Genomic DNA, 18,472 nt, shown 5'->3' with positions numbered 1-18,472 from the left:
ATGTTTATATATGGAGTATAAAAGTTTGCCAATAATTTGGCCAGTTTGATTTTCGAGCCTGACCAAGATCACAAATCAGCATAAGCCGATGTGCTTCCTTCAAACAATCCATGGTAATGAACTAATGATATGACATAATATCATCTTCTATATCTCCCGCTACAGCTAATATGTCGTCCACAACCATAACCACGACCACCGCAATAACCACGAGGTCCACGACTACCGCAATAATCACGACTGCTACTACAAATCAATTTAATTGCAAAGATCCCAGATTCTGATCAATCTATCGAAATTGGGTGTTTTCAGGTGATCAATCTTGGAATTTTGCCGGAGTTGACAAAAATAGTGGTCTAGAGAACACGGGACATGTTTTAGAATGTTATCGAAGAAGAAGATAATGTCGATGAGATCGCCGAATATGGATTTTTCTTTAGTTCATAAAGATGGATATAAGCTGCTATATTTTTTCGGTGAAATACAATAATTACGAAATTAGTTGGTATAATTTAAGGGGGAAGAGGTGGGGAGATGGAGGACTGGAGGAGATGCAATGAGGAGAGGTGCAGGGGGATGTAGTGGGGTGGGGGTGTAGGGATTTTTGCCTACAACAGATTGTAGGTAAAAAATTGTAGGTAAAAATTTGTAGGACACCCAAGGTTCGGGCTTTTATCAATGGTACACCCAAGGTTCGGGCTTTTATCAATGGTTCACTAACTTAGTTTTTGTTTATCAGCGGTACACCCCAAGGTTTAATACACTCATCTACAGTAACCCTAACGTTAATAAAACGTTAATTAAAGGTTGTTTTTAGGTTAATCCACTTAAAATGAAATGACTAATTTGCCCCCCTACTCTAAATACATTAAATCGCTCCTTTCAAACCTCAACTACCTATATTAAAAACTCCTAAGTCAGAAGATCTTTCATATTCTTCTTCCTTCTCACTCTCTCCCCTTTTTCTGCTGCTGTGAGGTTCCATAATCGACGGGCGAATTGAACAAAATTCTAGCAAATTCTGCACTTCATTGTTGATCGCTAAAGGTAAGTTTTCATCTAAGTCTTTGATTTTCTGACTTTCGCTTAGTTTTGGTAGTATATGAACTTTTTGTTTATGGTTGAATTTTGGTTAATTGGTAGCGAATTATGGTTTAAATTATGCACAATGTTCCTGAGATTATTATTTGTTGCTTTATTGTTGTATTTTTTGAACAAATAATTCGAATTGGGTGTGTTTGAGTAGATATATGTATGTTTGTGTGTGAAAAGGGAAAATCAGAAAGGAGGGAAACTATATATAGAGGAAGAGGGGGTGGGTAGGGTAGAGTAAATAAAGGAGGGAAAATGAAGAGGGGAAAAAAGGGAGGGAATTTTTTAAGTTAAAAAAATCGAATTAAACCCCAACTTAACCTTTACTTAACGCTTGTTTAACGTTAAGTGTATAGTTGATAATCGTGTGAAACCTTGGGTACAATTAGTCTAAGGTGCACCCTTGTGCACCTTAGGTAGGTGTAACAACACAGCCCAAAAGCCCAATTACACACAACCCAATTAAGAAAAGCCCTAAAACTAAAAAACATGAAGACTGCAATACACTCACCCACACCCAATACACCCACCCACACCCAATAAATGTAACGTCACTTCCAAACTCAAAACTCTTCTTCTTCTATATGATTTTCTCTCTCCTCTTTTTCACTTTCTCTCTCCTCTATTTCATTTATCTCACTAAAAAAACATCAATGGACATTAGAGAAGATATGCAAAATCAAAATGATCCTCCCTAAAAAAAAAGGCAATTTTATGTAAATTTCACTTAATTTTGTTTGAATTTATATGATTATCACTTAATTTTGTTTTGAATATTGTTCGATACTCTATTGTTCGAAATTTTTTATTGGAATTGTCAAAAAAAATTAGTGAAATCAAACGGATACCTTATGTTCACATTTTGAAATGCATATGTTCATATTTTGAATTCTTATGATCATATACTGAATCCTTTTGTAAACTTTCTGAAATGCATATATTCACTTTCTAAATCCATATGTTCATATTTCTTATGTATATGTTCACCTTCTGAAATGCTTAATTATGTTCATACGCATTAAAAAATGAACCAATGCATATGTTCATATTTTGAATGCATATGTTCATATTTTGATATGTTCATAATGTAAATATACATAGTAAATATTTATTGTTCATAAATATTTTCATTAAGTCTATTTATGCATATGTTCTCTTTCTTAATAGCATATGTTCATGTTTTTTACACATATTTAAAGAACCTATGCATATGTTCATATTTTGCATGATTATGTTCATTGATAAAAAAAAAATGCAGAAAATCAGAAGAAACACATATGAAATTGATCAAAGCTAAAAAAATCGATTCATATGAATTCAAAAAATTAGATAAACAACCAATTCCATATTGTAAGGAACAAATTCAATCGTTAAATCAAAACAAAACGAGAAAAATAGAAAAAAACAGAGGAAAAAGGAATTAAAGAAGGAAGGAGAAAAAACAGAGTATATATAATTTGTGAATTCAAAGATTCATATAAACCTTAATCAATCGAAATTAATGCACAAAATCGAAATTCACAAAAAAATTCATACTTAATAACTACTTTCATGTTGTAAGAAACAAATTCAATAAAAAAAAGTGTAAAAAAAAGGGAAAAAAATCAGAGGAGAGAGAAAATAAAAAACGAAGGAGAAAAATAGAGGAGAAGAAGCTAATGTTCACTTTCTTAAAAGCTAATGTTCATATTGTGCTATTGTTACACCTATTTCTCGGTGCATAAGTGTGCACATAAGAATATGTGCCTTGGTGTACCGCTGATAAACAAAAACTAAGTTGGTGTACCATTGATAAAAGCCCGAACCTTGGGTGTACCATTGATAAAATCTCAAAAAAAAATATATTAATCCTATCTTATAGGGGAGTTTTGGTTCACAAAGGTTCTATTTAGTTCACCTAAAAAAAAATTGTAAAAACAAGTTTAATTTCAATAAAATTAAAAACAATTTTGGCCCATTCACTTCACCTTATTTTTGCTAAACTGCAATAATTTTTACTAAATTGAAATTATTTTCGCTGAACTTAAATTATTTTTGTTGAACTTAAATTATTTTTACCGAACTGGAATTAATTTTACTAAACTGAAATTATTGAAATTATTTATGCCAACGGAAGCTTATTGATTTTTACTGAACTGGAATTATTTTTACTGAACTAAAATTATTTTTGTTGAACTGAACTTATTTTTACGGAACTTAAATTATTTTTACTAATAATTTCAATTCAGTAAAAATAATTTAAATTCAGCAAAAATAATTTCAATTCAGCAAAAATAAGGTGAATTGAACGGTAATTATGTGTAAATAAAAAGTTGTGATTATTTTAATATTTAAAGTCATCTTAACTCCTTTTCTTTTTGTTTATTTATACTTCAAATTTAAACACTATTTAATATAAAAGGATTTTAAATTAATTTTAATGTATATTGAGTACAAAATTTACGGAGTATATAATTGTATAATGTTGGTTTTCAATTAGTGGTTCGTGGAGGCGGATGTACCATGCGCATTGTACATCCGTTCCAAAAAAAAAAAAAAAAAAAAAAAAATAGCGGAAAGAACATTGTATTGAAATGTAAAGAACATTAGCTAAAATGAAAAGGACATTTGGTTAAAGTGAAAAAAACATGTTATAGAATTGTAAAGATTAAAGAACATATATCTAAAGTGAAAAGAACATATTGTTAAAATGTAATGAACATGATAATTTCTAAATGAACATAACACTATCTTATAAAGAAAATCATCTACCTTTGTCACATTAATCTCAAATTCAACAATCCATAAACAATGAATTTTATGATTACAAAATATTCCAATTCAAATTTAAAATAACACGATCAATGAAAAATAAATACAAAACTTCATTCAAAATTACGTTCGAATTGTTTATCAACAAATCCACATATTCACCTTCATTATCAATTACTCCATTAACAAAACAGTGATCAAAAGCACCACGAAACTCGATCTAAATGCGCAACCATTTTTCTTCTATCAGTAAAATTTCTTTCTCTCTATAAATTTTCTATTTCTCTCTCTAAGATTTTTATTCCTCTCTCTATAAAGAATTCAAACAATTGAAATTAAAATATGTGATGTTCTATAAAATAGCTATATGTTCTTTACAAAACAACTATATGTTCATTACAAAACAATATATGTGATGTTCTTTATAAAATAGCTATATGTTCTTTACAGAACAATTATATGATCATTACAGTATAACTATATGTTCATTCCGTCTTTTTTTTTTTTAAAAAAAAAATCCGGATGCACGGAGCATCATGCATATGCCTGCACGGAAAAAAATTCATGTTGTTTTTCTATTTTATGTGTAATGTCTTGTTTAATTTGTTCTATTTCATCTCAATAAGTATTTCAAATTTAGAAATCTATATTTAAATATCAAACTCTATATTTTTTACCGTTCTCTCACTAAATTAAAGTACCTCTACTAAAGTTTTGAACATTGCACAACTACACAACATTCAACACAAATATCGCATATAAGCAAATAGGTATAATAAAATAACATGCAAACAAGCATATGACATAAAAGGCTACCAGTAATAATTCTTCTCAAAAGGCTAGTCATATCATGCGCACTAGAATCCCTAGTAAAAATTAAAAATAGAAGTTATGGACATGTTCACTTTACCTTACAATAAGATAAAAATATGAATATAACCATTCGGTATAATGTGAGAGAGAGAATTCTAATATTATAATCATATATGGTCTTTTTCACTTCACCTTAATAAAATAATATTAAGTAAAAATAATTTCATTTACGTAAAAATAATTTCAGTTGGATATTCGGGGATGAAGGTACAAACCCAACCTAAAAGAGATTGAACCTGCCCTTTTTATAGGCCTCTACACTAGTAGAAAATATCAAAAAGGCACCCCCTAATTGCCACCGGTTCAGTCCAAACCGGTGGCAAAAATGGCCTTAAAAATTGGTGGGAAGCTGAACCAGGATATAAGGCACCGATTCACTTCAAACCGGTGGCAAAAACATAAATGCCACCAGTTTGAACCGGTGCCTTTACGAACCGGTTCTTTTAATTATTAAAAAAAAAAAAAAAAGCGCCCCATTTAACTCCCCCCAACCCTAATTTTTCTCGGCCCTTTCTCCCTCCTCTCCTCCTCTTTCTCTCTCCTCTCCTCCTCTTTCCTTCTTGCTCACAGATCTCCATCTCCTCTTTCTCTTTCTGGATCTCCTCCTCCTTTCTATCACTCGAAGAACACCAACACTTCGAAGACCACAACATGCAACACCGTTCTGCGTTTTTTTTAATCGATTTTGATTTTTTTTTTCGATTTCTTGGTTTTTTTTTGCCCATTTCAATTTTTTTCTGGGTTTTTCAATTTCAATTTTTTTTTTCAATTTCAATTATTTCGATTTCTGGGTGTTTTCGATTTGTGGATTTTTTCCAATTTCAATTTATTTCGATTTTGATTTTGTTTTTCGATTTCTGGTTTTTTATAATTCGATTTTAATAGATTTTTTTTATTTTGATTTTTTTAATTTCGATCTCTAGGTTTTTTTTTTCAATTTTGTTTTTTTTTTCTATTTCTGTTTTTTTTCGATTTCAATTTTGATTGTGTTTTTTTCGATTTTTATTGTGTTTTTCGATATCAATTTCGATTTCTGGATAAATTTTCGGTTGAAATAATTTATTATTTTGGGTTAATGCATGCGGTTTTGGGTTTTTTTTTAATTTTATTTTCGTGATTTCTAGATTTTTTCTGGGTTTTTTTTTTCCCATTTCAATTCGATTTTAATTGGGTTTTTTTTTCGATTTTCATTTTTTTTTTCGATTTCTGGGTTTATTTTATTTTCGATTTCAATTTTGTTTTTTTTTTCGATTCTGATTTTTTTTTTCGATTTTCAATTTTTTTTTCGATTTTGACTTTTAGGTTTTCGATTTCTGGTTTTTTTTTTCTCCATTTCAATTTAGATTTTTTTTTTATTTTCAATTTTTTTTATTTTTGGGTTTATTTTATTTTCGATTTCAATTTTGTTTTTTTTTTCGATTCTGATTTTTTTTTTCAATTTTCATTTTTTTTTATTTTGATTTTTGGGTTTTTCGATTTCTGGTTTTATTTTTCCATTTCAATTAAATTTTTTTTTTCGATTTCTGATTTTTTTTTCGATTTAATACACTTGATTTTAATCGATTTTTTTTGTTTGTTTTAATTGGTGCAGGTTCATTGATTTAGATCTTAAATTGAAGAATCAAGATGCAAGAATATTGATTTAGATATGTATGGGTTTTTGTTTTTTTATTTATATTGTAATTTTTTTTATTTACGAGTATATTGTAATTTTTTTTTTTATTGTAATTTTTTTTGATTATATATTATAAATTTTGGATTATATTGATTGAAATTCGTCAATTTATATTGTGATGTTTTTATTTATTACAATTGATTTAATTGTTATGTGAAAAAAGACAAAACAAAAAGGAAAAAAAATTAAAATTTTGGGCATTTTGGCACCGGTTAACCGGTGCCAAAAACAATTAAAAATAAAATTTGGACAATTTTTGGCACCGGTTAACCGGTGCCAATAACCATTTTTGTCAACGGTTTGAACTGGTGGCTTTTCATGCTAGTAATTGGCACCCCCCACATTGGCACCGATTCAAAACCAGTGGCATTGAGGGATTTTGAACCGGTGCCAATTTCGCTTTTCACGTAGTGCTACTTTATTCTTCTCATATTCATGTGCGCTATCTGACTAACATACAATAAATAATATATTAATCCTAAACCTGTTTAATCTATGTTGGTTGAATATTAATGCACAAACAAAACTATTATTGGCGATCACTTGAATTAAATCACATTAGCCTAAACAAGATTATTAATATCTTATTAAGCGTGACTACAAGTACAAATTTCCTTTAAACCTGCAAAAGAGGGTGTGATCAAGCAATAACAATAATAACATTGATACAACAAATCATCATCATAATAATATCCTTAATCTCAAAGCATAATAATATTATTAGCAAGATCCTAGGCATGGTACTAACATGATTAATAACAAATCCTAGCATGCCACTAAACAATAAAGATCTAAACTTTGGCCCTAGCATGTTACTAACATGATAGAAGAAATAGGAAGTAACCTAACATGATACTAGAAAGCATTAAAAACATCCTAACATGATACTAGGAATTAAAATAATATAATAAACATGTTTTCTAAAGATATATAACAATTGAAATTACTTACTTTGTTGCCTCAGCTCGTATCTCTTTCTAATAACAAAATACACACTGATATGCCCATTTTATATAGTAATTTACCCCCGTCCCTTGGTCATAATTAGTAGTGTTTTTGGCTCTTTCGAGCCACTTTTATTACTAATTGGTGTTTTCTAGTGTTTTCGTAGTCTTTGTTGAGTTTTGTAGGGAATTGCACCTTTGGAGCATTTTCTCAGGTTTTTCATGGAGCGACTACGAGAATTAGAAGAGCACGACCATCTTTGAAGCCCAAGGCCGGTTAGAGTTATCGAGCCGGTGATTAAGGGCTCGTTAATCGGGATACCGAGGTACTTGGACCGAGTATTCAAGACCCGAAGAGGAAATCCGGATTGGGCCGAGAAATCAAGCCCAAATCGAAGTCCAAGCCTCGAAGAGAAGCAAGGGCCCGATCGGGCAAGCTAGCACGATCGGGCGCGGCATGCATGGTGCATGGTGCATGGCATAAGGCGCGCCCGATCGTGCGAGCATCTAGCTCGATCGGGCGACGCTGCTGAGATGAAGCGCGAAGAAAAAGGCGCGCCCGATCGGGCGGCCTCTAGCTCGATCGGGCGCGTGTTTTTCTCAGACCTGATTAGTTTAGTTTTAATTTTTGTTTTGAGGAATGTTTAAGTACGAGATATGTACGTAATTTTAGGTTTACCTCTTTTCTTAGATTTTCTCTCTCTACTTAGGATTTTTTCTCTCTCTTAATTTCTCTCTCAACTCTTGTTCTTAATTACTTCCATTAATTCAGATTTCCTTTTGGTAACAATTTCTTCTCCTTTAATTCTAGTTATTTTATTTACTTCTTTGATTATGTTTTGTTTTATTTATTTGATTAGTTTAGTTATGATTATGTGTGAGTAGTTTCATTCTAGGGTTTATGGGGATCCATAATTAATATGAAGGGATAATTTGTTATTATTGATTATTGGTATTGAATGATAATTTCTTATTGAATTGTTTTAATTCTTTGCAATTAGATTATGAATCGAGCAGATGTAATTTGATTGTGAATGTTTAGCGATATTGAATTGATGAATCGAGCAGATGTTAATTTAATATTAAAGGCTATTTTTAATAGGAACTTAGATCTAGTAAATTGCGAGAGCCTGTTAGATCTATGTTGATTTATAAATTGCGAGAGCCTGTTAATCATGTTATTTGTGCAATGTTAATTATTAATTATTATGTTTTATCCCGGAATATTAATTATTGGTGAACCTGTGACCCTAGGCTTCCTTATTATTGTTTCTTTTCTCCCTAAACTTATTCTTCGTAGTATAGAATTTATTCCCAAAAATATTGGTTACTTAGATAATTTAGATTATAATAAATAATTAGGAGTAAAAAGACTTGTTTCCCTGTGGAGTTCGACCCTACTTCCCTATCTACTTTAGTTAGAGGACTTAGGTATTTACTTTTGATTAGGGGATACGACTTTACCCTGTCAAAATTTGGCGCCGTTGCCGGGGAAACGGTTTTATTTTTGTTTTCTGATTATTTTTTGTAGTCTAGATTATCCCCTATTGTCTCAGAGAACGTTAGTTCTTTGAGGCAATCCTCATATTTGTCTTTTAGTTCCTTGTTTATGCCCAGGTTTTCCAGATCAGGTTACATTCCATTCGATCCTGAGATCGAGCGCTCTTTTCATAGGCAAAGGAAAATCTATAGACAAATTCTGGCGGGTTTTGAGGAGGACAACAGTCGAAGAGATCCTCCCTCTGATTCTAGTGACACAGATATTCCCTCAGATTCAGAATAAGAGATAACGGCTCAGAAGAAACTCATTGACTACTCGCAGCCGAAGCTCACAGATTTCCCGCACCTTACTCCCACTCCGGCACTAGATGGAGTTCAATTCGAAATCAAGCCCCAATTTATCAATATGATAGAGAGGAAGCAATTCAGTGGAGCTAAGGGTGAAGATCCTAATCTTCACATCGCAGATTTCTGCCAATATTGTAACACCATTAGACAAGCCGGGGTCACGCAAGACCAAATCAGGGAGATTCTTTTTCCTTTTTCATTATGTGGAAAAGCTAAATTATGGTTTAATGGTTTGAATAGAACTGCACTTGGTATTACTGACTGGGAAACTCTTGCTTTGAATTTCTATAATAAATACTATCCCGCAGAGAGAACAGCGATACTAAGGAGTGTTATTCAGAACTTAGCTCAAGAGGCCGACGAAATGCTACATGAGGCTTGGGAGAGGTTCAAGGATCTACAGAGAGAGTGCCCCCACCACAATCTATCACAATCGCAATTGATCCAAGCATTCTATAATGGACTTGGAAATTCTTCTAGATCAGTGCTAGATTCTGCAGCTAGTGGGAGGTTCATGAATTTAAATGTGGACGATGCAGGACAGGTTATCGAAGACATGGAAATACACAATTCCCAATATGGGAATCCGAGAGGGTTTGCAAATAAAGGAAAACACAATGTCGATTCCGTATCCTTTTTGCAAGCTCAATTAACGTCTATTTGTCAAAAACTAGATAATCTTACTGTTGCTCCTAACTCTGTAGCTAATGTTTCTGCTGTTGCTAACAATGAAGCTTTTTGTGAAAATTGTGGAATTGTAGGTCATTGGGAGCAAGATTGTAGGAGCTCTATGGAACAAGTTAATGCCTTTCAAACCTATAGGCAGAATAACCCCTATTCCAATTCCTACAATGCCGGTTATAAGAACCATCCATATCTTTCATACCAGAGCACCAATGTACAAAACCCTCCACCTCCACAACAACCACAACAGCAAACCCCACCACAGCAAAAATATTATCATCCAAATTCCGGCCAGAAAAGCCAAGCATCACCCTCATCATCTTCCGACCCTGCCATGACAGAAATTAGAGCAATACTTGCCAACATGCAAAAGCATATGGAGAGTAGGGATGCGCAAATTGATTCTATCCTAGCCCATAATAAAATCATGGACAATCAAATTGCACAACTTTCTTCTACCCTACAATCCCGTCAGCAGGGAGCTCTACCATCACAACCTATCCATCCTACAGATCATGCCAATGCAATCACTCTAAGGAGTGTTTCACATTATGATGGACCTCCTATGCCAAAGGAGGATAGACCGGTTCCTGATCTAGATTCCTCTATACCAAACGCTAATCCTGCTAGCCCTATAGGGTTACAAATAGATACTAACTCTACTAATGTTTCTGTGCAGGGTAAATAGCAGGATAAGGGAGGAGATGTGTAGAGCCCGGTTATCAAACTTCCATTCCCTAATAGACAACTGAAGAGTAAGCTTGATAAACAATTCGGTAAGTTTTTAGAGGTTGTGAAAAACCTACAGGTAACAGTCCCTTTTACTAACTTAATCACTCAAGTTCCCGCTTATGCTAAATTTGTGGAAGACATTCTGACTAGGAAAAGGGCCTTTAATGAAGTAGAAACTGTAGCTTTCACAGAGGAGTGTAGCGCTTTATTGCAAAACAAATCCCCTCCTAAATTAAAGGATCCCGGTAGTTTTTCTATCCCTTGTCATACAGGGAATGTTTTTATTGATAAAGCTTTGTGTGATTTGGGTGCTAGTGTCAGTGTCATGCCATCGTCTGTCTGTGCTAAACTTAATATGGGAGAATTAAAAGTTACTAATATAACTTTGCAAATGGCAGATCGTTCGGTAAAATACCCCTTAGGTATTTTAGAGGACGTCCTTGTCAGAGTTGGTAAATTTTTTATTCCTGTTGATTTTGTTGTTTTAGACATGGAAGATGATACACAAATACCCATTATATTAGGTAGGCCTTTTCTCCATACTGCAGGAGCGATTATTGATGTTAAAAATGGTAAACTAACCCTTTATGTAGGTGACGACAATGTTACTTTTAATTTAGGGAAGGTTTGAAAGGGCCTATGCTAGAGGAGAATTGTTGCTATATTGATGTAATTGATATAATGGATGATATTTGTGATGATAGCTTGCCACAGGTTCTTGCGAGGGATCCCCTAGAGGAAGTTCTCTGCTGGAATTTATCTAGAGACAATGCAAGCGTTTGGGGTAATGAGGTACAAGATATTGAAAAGGTTCTTTCCTTAAAAGAGTTAAGCCCCAAGGAAACAGTGAAGGTAGTAAATTTAGTTCAGGAATCAAAACCTGCAGAGGTAAAGAAACCTGAGCTAAAACCTCTCCCTTCTCATTTAAAATATATTTTTCTTGATGAACAGGAACTATATCCCGTGATCATCAGTACTACACTTACTGACCTACAAACTTCCCAACTTCTAGGGGCTCTTAAAACCCATAAGAAAGCTATTGGGTACAGTGTTGATGATCTCAAGGGTATTAGCCCTGATTTTTGTATGCATAGGATACATCTAGAGGACAACTATAAGCCCTGCATTCAACCCCAACAAAGATTAAATCCCAACATGCAGGAAGTAGTCAAGAAGGAGGTTATGAAATTACTTGATGCAGGTATTATCTATCCTATTTCTGACTCTAAATGGGTAAGTCCTGTGCAGGTAGTGCCAAAAAAAGGTGGGATGACTGTGATAACAAATGAAAAAAATGAATTAATTCCCACTAGAACCGTAACAGGGTGGCGTATGTGCATTGATTATCGTAGATTAAATATCGCCACTAAAAAGGACCACTTCCCTCTTCCCTTTATAGATCAAATGCTTGAGAGGTTAGCTAATCATAAATTCTTTTGCTATTTGGATGGGTATTCAGGATTTTTCCAAATTCCGATTCACCCTAAAGACCAGGAGAAGACTACTTTTACATGCCCCTATGGAACTTTAGCATATCGTAGAATGCCCTTTGGTTTATATAATGCACCCGATATCTTTCAACGTTGTATGATGAGCATTTTTTCTGATTTCATAGAGTCTATTATGGAAGTCTTTATGGATGATTTTAGCGTGCATGGTTCTTCCTTTGATTCATGTTTAATTAATCTCGCTAAAATTTTGAAAAGATGCGAAGAGTGCAATTTAGTTCTAAATTGGGAAAAATGTCACTTTATGGTGACAAAGGGAGTAGTTATAGGTCATATTGTATCTGATAAGGGCATACAAGTAGACAAAGCTAAGATATCAGTGATTGAGCAATTACCTCCCCCAATTAATGTTAAGGGAGTTAGAAGTTTCTTGGGTCATGCGGGGTTTTATCGCCGTTTTATCAAAGATTTTTCTAAAATTGCTAAACCACTGACTCAACTTTTGCTCAAGGATGCCCCTTTTATTTTTACTGACGAGTGTCTTGAGGCTTTCAACAGGATTAAGCATGCTTTGATATCGGCACCCATCATATGTGCTCCCGATTGGAACCTTCCTTTCGAGATCATGTGTGATGCAAGTGACTTTGCGCTAGGAGCCGTGCTCGGACAGAGAAAGAACAAGGTTTTGCATGCTATTTATTATGCAAGAAAAACCTTGGATGAAGCTTAAGTCAACTATGCCACTACGAAAAAGGAGTTTCTTGTTGTTATCTATGCTTTAGAAAAATTTAGATCATATCTTGTTGGTTCTAAAGTCATTGTTTTTACTGACCATGCAGCATTGAAGTACTTGATAGCTAAGGCGGAATCAAAGCAAAGGCTACTCCAATGGGTTCTTTTGCTCCAAGACTTCAACATTGAAATAAAAGATAAAAAGGGAGCAGAGAATGTAGTGGCAGATCACATGTCACGAATCAGGCATGATGAGGGTAAGGATTCTCTTCCTATAGATGATTCATTCCCTGATGACAACCTGTATGCAGTTGTAGAGCAACACCCTTGGTATGTGGACTTTGCTAATTATTTAGTGGGTGGTACTCTACCTCCTGACTTGTCCTACCAACAGAAAAATAAATTCCTTTCTGATGTTAAACATTATTCTTGGGATGATCCTTTTTTGTTTCGTGAGTGTGCAGACGAATTATTTCGCAGGTGTGTTCCCGAATGGGAAGTTCATGGCATTCTTACCAGTTGTCATACCTCACCTTATGGAGGACATCATGGCCCCACTAAAACGGTGGCTAAGATTAATGAGTCAGGCTTCTATTGGCCCACTATGTTTAAGGATGCTAACACTTTTGTGTAGGCTTGTGACTCTTGCCAGAGGACTGGCAACATTTTGCGGAGGCATGAGATGCCCCAAACCGGGATTCTTGAAGTAGAAATATTTGATGTTTGGGATATTGATTATATGGGGCCGTTCCCATCTTCCAATGAGAATTGCTACATACTTGTCGCCGTCGATTATGTGTCCAAGTGGGTCGAGGCCACAGCTTCATCAACAAATGATGTCAAGGTAGTCATCAAGCTCTTCAAGAAGACCATATTTCCGAGGTTTGGTGTTCCACAGGCTATTATTAGTGATGGAGGTACTCACTTCCATGAAAGACAATTGGATAACCTCCTTAAGAAGTATGGTGTATATCACATAACCGGGCTTAGTTACCACCCTCAAGCTAGTGGTCAAGTTGATGTCTCTAATAGGGAAATCAAGGCGATCCTAGAAAAGGTAGTAGCCAAGTCAAGGAAAGATTGGAGTATGAAGCTTGATGACACACTTTGGGCATACCGAATGGCATTCAAGACACCAATTGGTACTTCGCCTTATAGATTAGTTTATGGTAAGGCATGTCATCTTCCCGTGGAGTTGGAGTACAAGGATTTTTGGGCGATCAAGGAGCTTAACATGGACTCTAAGGTCGCGGGTAAGAGAAGACTCCTCCAACTCAATGAGTTAGATGAGTTTAGATTGTCGGCATATGATAATGCGCGAATCTACAAGGATAAGACCAAGAAGTGGCATGACAAGAGGATCTTACCAAGAGAGTTTGCACCGGGTGATAAGGTTCTTCTCTTTAATTCTAGATTAAAGATTTTCCCAGGAAAGTTAAAGTCTAGGTGGTTCGGTCCCTTCACTGTCACAAGGGTGAACAAATTTGGTTCGGTAGAGTTGGTCAATGACAAGGGTGAAGAGTTTAAGGTAAATGGCCAACGATTGAAAGTGTATCATGAGGGCGCTACTGGTAGAGATGTGGAGGAAACCCTCCTAACTCCACTTCCAACCTGAGCATCAAGGTGGTAAGAAGGTCGTGCGGGACCTAGATAAACCAGCGCTTTGCGGGAGGCAACCCGTATTTCTTGCTTTCTAGACTAGTTTTCCTTTTTCTTTTTCTTTATTTTTATTTTAGAGAGGCGAGGAGAGTGAAATTTTATATTTTATAAGTGTTTTTGTACAGGTTTAGGTTTGAGAGGTAAAGAGACTTAGAAAAATTTGAAGACGAAAAGAAATCGAAGAAGAAGCTAAGAAAATCCGACTGGGCACGGGCCCGATCGGGCGTGAAAGCGAGGAAAATTTTCAGCTCTTAATTCACCCGATCGGATGAGGCTGCCCGATCGGCCGCGCAAATGGAGTTGGAAATTGGAGCTTAATTCGCCCGATCGGGTGCGCAACTGAAGTTACAAATTGGAGCATAATTCGCCCGATCGGGCGAGGCTACCCGATCAGGCGCATTTTTGTGGAAAATCGAGTGAAGGAAAAGAAATGTCAGGCGAGTGAAAGGGCGAAATTTTACTTCGTATTCGCGCCCGATCGGGCGCGCAACCAGATATCTGGAATTCAGCTTAACTCGCCCGATCGGGCGCGCCTATTTTTGGCCGTCCCTTATATTCTTTTCCCTTCTTTCTTTCCTCACTTTCTTCTTCTTTCATCTTCTTCATTACTACTTTCTCTCTCTAAAACCTCCATTCTCACACCTTCAAACTCCCTTATTTTCAAGATCTCCTCCAATTCTTCCATCAAAACTCAAATTTTTTTGCATATTCTTAATCCTTTCATCTTTTTCTCCAATCTACACCAAATTTCTACCACTTTCTCTCAATTTTTCTCAAAACCCTAAGAGAGAGAAAGCTTCAATCCCTACCTTTTCTCATAAAAAATGGCTCTCAAAAGATCTAGGACCGTAAGGGGGGAAAGCTCAAGGCAACAAGAGCCTAGGATTGACCCGGAGTTGCAAGTTACGGGATGGGAGAGGGTGGTCATCACCACCCAAGAGCAAAAGCAAAGGATGATCAATCTCACGTCAAGGCATGTAATTCCTACACGTTTTGTTCATCACCCCACCCTTGCTAAATTAGGAATTGATAAACCCGTAGAAAAGTTGTTTAAAGGAATTGACATGAGTGGTTTGTTTAACTTGCACTATGATACTTATGACTATTTGACCTTGGAATTTATTTCTAGTTTTAATGTCATAAAATATAATGCTTTGATTTCTCATGTTCAATTTAGATTACTTAATAATGATGTTAGATTGTCTTTGAAAGAATTTGGCAAATATTTGAGTTAAAATCGGATAGACCAATTGAACCTCCTCAAGACAACATTGCCGTTGTCTATCAATCCCTTACGGGGGATGCTAACTTGAACCTCCAACATGCCAAGGGCACTTGAATACAACATCCCGTGCCAAAGTTTTGGCAACGGTTTGTTGGCCTTACCATCTTTGGGAGGCATGAACCCGCCAATGTTAGGCGGGATGAGCTAGAATTGTTAGGGTCATACATGATACCTAGGAGTGATAAGCTCAACATTGTCCATAAGATGGCCAACCACTTCCAAAGGGTGGCCAATGCGGCCGAGGCGGGTAGGTTTAGGGTACCCATTTATTTTGGTCGTCTAGTAACTCACATAGCGGTCAAACACCTTAACTTTGTCCCTAACAACGAAGGGAAGGTAGCCGGCCCAACTATTATGGATCTACTCTATTTAGGTGGCCTAAATTGGATAAATGTCATAGGAGGTGAGACTTGGTGGGTGATTTAAAGGGAATCGGGTAGAAGGGACAATACTTTTACTTTGCCCAACCCCGCCTTGACCAAATTTGAGAAAGGGAAGCCTTCTTATACTTTTGAGATTAACGGTCAAGGTGAGGTTCAACCACCTCACCCTTCACCACAACCCCACCAATCTCCCCTAGACCACTCCCCTCATCACCATTCACCACACTACCCACCACCTCCACCCTTCACCTATGACATTCCCACTTCCTCAACCAACTACAACATTGACCCCAACACCCCTTATGACTTTTCGGCTTTTAGGAGCCAATTGGATAGGATTGAGATGGGGCAAGGGAGAGTCGAGAGTATGGTTAGGGATTTGGACACTAGAGTTGGGTCTCTAGATAGACGGGTGGGGTATGTGGAGAGGAACGTCGGGAGGGGTTTGTACCCCATGCATGATGATTATGCACGTCGGGGGGCTATTCCCCCCGATTCACTTGTTCTCGATTGGTTCCAATATCCGCAAGGTGGATACACAGACCCAAGTGCCTACGGTACCTATGTGGACTACTCATCGGTCCATGGTTATGGGACCGATGTTCCATTTTGGTGGGCTTGGGGGGAATGTAGATCCTAACTACTTTGCAGGTGGTTCGGGTTATGGAGGTGGTGGTTCGAGCCATGGAGGAGCCGTTCTAGCCATGGAGGGGGCTATTCGAGGATGGATGAGGATGAGGAGTAGGCTACACTCCCAAGTCAATGAGGGCATTGCTTGATTTGGCTTGGGGGGGGTGATCTTTCGCTTGGTACTCCTCTTCCTTTTCTCTTTTTATTTTCTCTCTAGTATAGTTTTTATTGCTTTCCTAGTGTAGATTTTATTGCTTTCCTTTATGAGAAAAATACAAAAAAATTGAAAAATAAAAAAAATCCAAAAATACGTTCCAATGAATTGTAAATCATGCTTCCCTGTGCCCTTTATTTGAGAAAAATTGTTTTGATTCTTGGTTATTGATAATGAGCATTGTTGATTTGTTGGTCATGGTTTGAAGTTTAATTGTTTGGATTCCTAAACATGCGTCAATTTTGCCAACTGCTTGTGAATATAGTGCTTGACTAGTTGATTTGGTTAGGAAATGTGTGATAGTTCCATAGTTCCTGGTATGTCAATGAATTTGAGTATTGGTTTGCAACTATGAGTAGTGTTTCATGAGTTATTATTATGCACATGAGGAGGACGAAGGCGTTCATTCTTTTAGGTAGCCTTCAGAGTATTTAGATACATTTGTTCCCTTCTTGTTACCCATGTTGTTGCTTGTGCCCTTTTATTGTTTATTTAGCCGCATTACAAGCCTATATGAGCCCCATTGGTTACTAGTCCCAAGCTTGGCTTGGGGGAGCTATTAGTTGGTGAGGTGAGGGAGTTGTTGTGTGCACATTATTTGCACAATGTGGGAATAAAAGAAGAGTGTTTGTTCTTTGATTTTTGATTGGAAAATATTGATATGTTGTGTTTCAAAGATGAAATTTCCAATATGAGTTAAAAAGAAAAAAAAGAACAAAAGAAAAAAATTTTAATGCTCAAATGTTCTATTTGAAGGTTGTTCAAGAAAAAAAAAGAGAAAAATTCAAGTTTGAAAAGAAAGAAAAAAAAAAAAAGAGAATGAGTTCAAAGTTTGTATTTCACTCAAGTTCTACATTATCATATTTTTATGAGTGAATTTTCTAATTAATGGGTTTGTTTATGTTGATTGGAGTTGTATTTGGTGGTTTTTGTTGGAGTTAGTTATGTTGTTGGAGATGTATGATCATCATTTATTTTGATCATGGGTTTGTTAGGATTTGGCTCCCTTAATGCATAACTTTTCTCTCACATATTCCCAAATTTATCCTACCCTTTACCCTAGCCTTACATTACAAGCTTTAAAGACCTTCCGACCTTGTGCATAGAGTTGTGTAAATGTGAAAGTGTTGTTTATCAATGCAAGTTATGACTTGACATATTTCGAGTCGACTAGTAGGTTGAGCGTTCATTGTTTTAAACACACGAGAGTGTGAGATGGGTGGGCATTGTTCACAAGTAAAGGGGTTGGTTGGAGAGCGATCGAGTACAACTTTTACTCGCCACATAAATGAGAGTTGAGTGTGTGAGCACTAGTCTTGAATTCTATATGCTCTTGTGCTTTGCTCTATTTGACAATTGTTGGGGAGGAAGGGTGATTAGATGAATAAGATTGATTGATGTTGAAGCATGTTCATTAGATTTGCCTTGAATCGTTTGTGCTTGATTTGATTATTGGGGTGAGGCATGCTTTATATTTCATTGATGAGCTCTTTGCTTAGGGACAAGCTAAGGTTTGGCTTGG

Source organism: Chenopodium album, chromosome 7 (genome assembly GCF_948465745.1).
Source record: "Chenopodium album chromosome 7, dcCheAlbu1.1, whole genome shotgun sequence".
Classification (NCBI taxonomy): domain Eukaryota; kingdom Viridiplantae; phylum Streptophyta; class Magnoliopsida; order Caryophyllales; family Amaranthaceae; genus Chenopodium; species Chenopodium album.
This window is presented reverse-complemented; position numbering follows the sequence as displayed.